Source organism: Lycium barbarum, chromosome 2 (assembly GCF_019175385.1).
Source record: "Lycium barbarum isolate Lr01 chromosome 2, ASM1917538v2, whole genome shotgun sequence".
Taxonomy (NCBI): Eukaryota; Viridiplantae; Streptophyta; class Magnoliopsida; order Solanales; family Solanaceae; genus Lycium; species Lycium barbarum.
This window is the reverse complement of record NC_083338.1, coordinates 23,970,306-23,973,044: the sequence shown is the minus strand read 5'-3', so window position 1 is coordinate 23,973,044 and position 2,739 is coordinate 23,970,306.

The window sequence follows — 2,739 nt, the reverse complement described above, 5'->3', positions numbered from 1 at the left end:
ACCAATAAGCTGATAACTGAGGTGATCCTACTTCGCAGGTGTATGCTCCTGAAAATCAATATCTGCACTATGAAGTGCAGGTCCCCGGGCAAAAGGGATGTTAGTACATGGTGAATAGTACTAGTATGTAAAACCTGTTGAAATGAAGAACATGGCACAATATAGGTACAGGACATGAACTGAAACTGAATATAACCTGAACATGAGCATGAAGCGTGAGTAAAGGCTGAAAGCAGTAAATCAATGGAAATACATGTATATATAACTGCTTGTAATGTGGGGAGTGCTATATTATAACCGACATCATGATCTGGTACTTGCGTCCGACCAGCAGAACACTCACACCTTGCCAGGGATATGAGATTTAAATAGTAATAATAATAAGCATGTAAGGATCCAAACTGCATAATGAAGGTGTTGCCTCCCTGCTGACAACTCTTATCCTACGGTGGCTACGTAGTTTCAGGCTTTACTGAGCCTTCTCGGTTAACTAAGCAATTCCCAAAACATGTGAATTATCATGATAGCTTGTGAGATCATGGTTTCATGAGATACTTGTCATAATCTTGAAAACATGTTCTTGATTCATGAATAATAATAATAATAATAATAATAATAATAATAATAATAATAATAAATACATACAGTTATCTTAAAAACATGCTTGTGTCTTGCTAATAAAACCATAAAGTTTAATAAAAACATAATGGGGATGCATGAGGATGAATTCATGATTCACGGATTAAGCTTGGGTTCCTGATAACCCAAAATGGAAGATTAAGAATACAATAATGGATATAGATACACAATTCATGATCATAATTACATAACTATAGGCTACCAATATGTTAGATTTAATGCCCTAGGATTTGAACTTCATAGAATATAAGAAAATAAAAATAAAGAAAACGCGGCATGGGGAAGAAAGTAGAGATTCCCACATGTAGATAGTATTTCTACATATCTTGATAAAGTCCCAAACTTGAGACAATTCCCTAGGGTTTAGACCTTGAGCCTTGATTTTGGATTTTTCTTGGAAACCCTGGATTAGAACAATGATTTCTTGCTTAGATTATTATAGTACATGTTAGAATCGATTTGGAAGGGCTTAAATTGACTTACCTTGATGTTTTGGATTGTTGGGAGAAGAAATCCTTCGTTCTAGGGCTTGGAATTGTGAATAATGAAATAAAAGAACTGAAGGTCTGAATTTATACTAAACTGAGTCAGAAAATTATATGGTCATTTATATCGTATGTATAAAGTTATACGGTCCGTATAATATCGCCATATTTAATCATGGCGCAAAACAGAATGTCGAGCCAAAATTTCATAAAATACGACAATTTTATATGATTCGTATAAAATTATATGGACCGTATAATTCGTCCGTACAATATGACCAGTGAGCGGACTGCTCTGTAATCCTTCAGTAAAATGGCCATAACTTTCTGTACAGATGTCCGCTTGACCTCCATAATATACCATTGGAAAGGTATTTCAAAGGGCTACAACTTTCATCAAGGACGTTTTCTCAAATTCCTAATTAGTAAAGGGTTTATGGTCACTGTAAGTAAGACCCTCTACAAACTCACTTGCAAACATACCTCGTAGAGTGACTTCCAACTTTGTTTTGCCCAAGGACGCTTCTTATGACTTGATTAGTTTTCAAAACACTTCCTAAAATTCTCATATTGGTTCCATTATATTATCATCTTCCGAGTCAAACCTTAGCTCGAAGCTACGAGGTGTTACAATATGATATCGATTATTTGCAGCATGAGGAATTGGTGCAAGAAGCTTATTATTGTTATTTAAATTAGTGCTTGAATTCGGCACTTAATTGTATAATTTATATTTGGAGGTGAGGTCATAATTTTGTCCTACTAATAGATGACATGACAACTCTCTCACACCAGATGATCTATTTTTTTTCTTTAGTTTGAAATCTGTCTTTTACTCTTTTTTTTTTTTTTTTGCTTAACAGATCTTAACAATTTTGGTAAAGGAAAAAGTCTAGGATCGAAAGAACACAAAGAGAGAAATTTTGGGAAGACTTAAGTAAATAATGTCAACTATTGTTAGGTTTGAGAAAGCTTGAAGAAGATGAGTAAGTAGAGCAAAATTGGCCGAAAATAATTTTTCGGTGAGATTTTATGTTTTCCGGGCATGCTCGAGGCGGGTCCGCGTAAGTGAGAAAATCAAGTGAGTGAATTTATTTAATTGGGTCAGTGTTTAAAATTGGACCAGTAATAAAATGCCACGTGGAACCTAAATAATTTTTTAAAATCATTGTTGACCGTTAGTCAAAGGACATAAGTGAGTAAAAAATGTACCATATTGTCATTTTTAGGAAGATAGGTGGATGAAAGATATTTTTAGAACTTTTTTCAATAGTCCAAGGGCATGTTTGGTCCTTTTCCATACTATAAATTACATTTTCAATTATTACAAAAATTATTTTCGGCAAATTTTGCTCTACTTCCTCAGCTTCTTCAAGCTTCCTCAAAAACCTAACAATAGTGTTTTTGAAATTATTTACTTAAATCAGCCCAAAGTTTCTCTCTCTATGTTCTTTTGATCCCATACTTTTTCCTTTACTGAAATTGTTAACAACTGTTAAGCAAAATGAGAGCAGAAAGGCAAAAAAAAAAAAACAAAAAAAAAAAAGATCTCAAATTAAAGAAAGAAATGGATCGGAGTCTGGTGTGAGAGGGTTGTCATGTCATCTATTAGTAG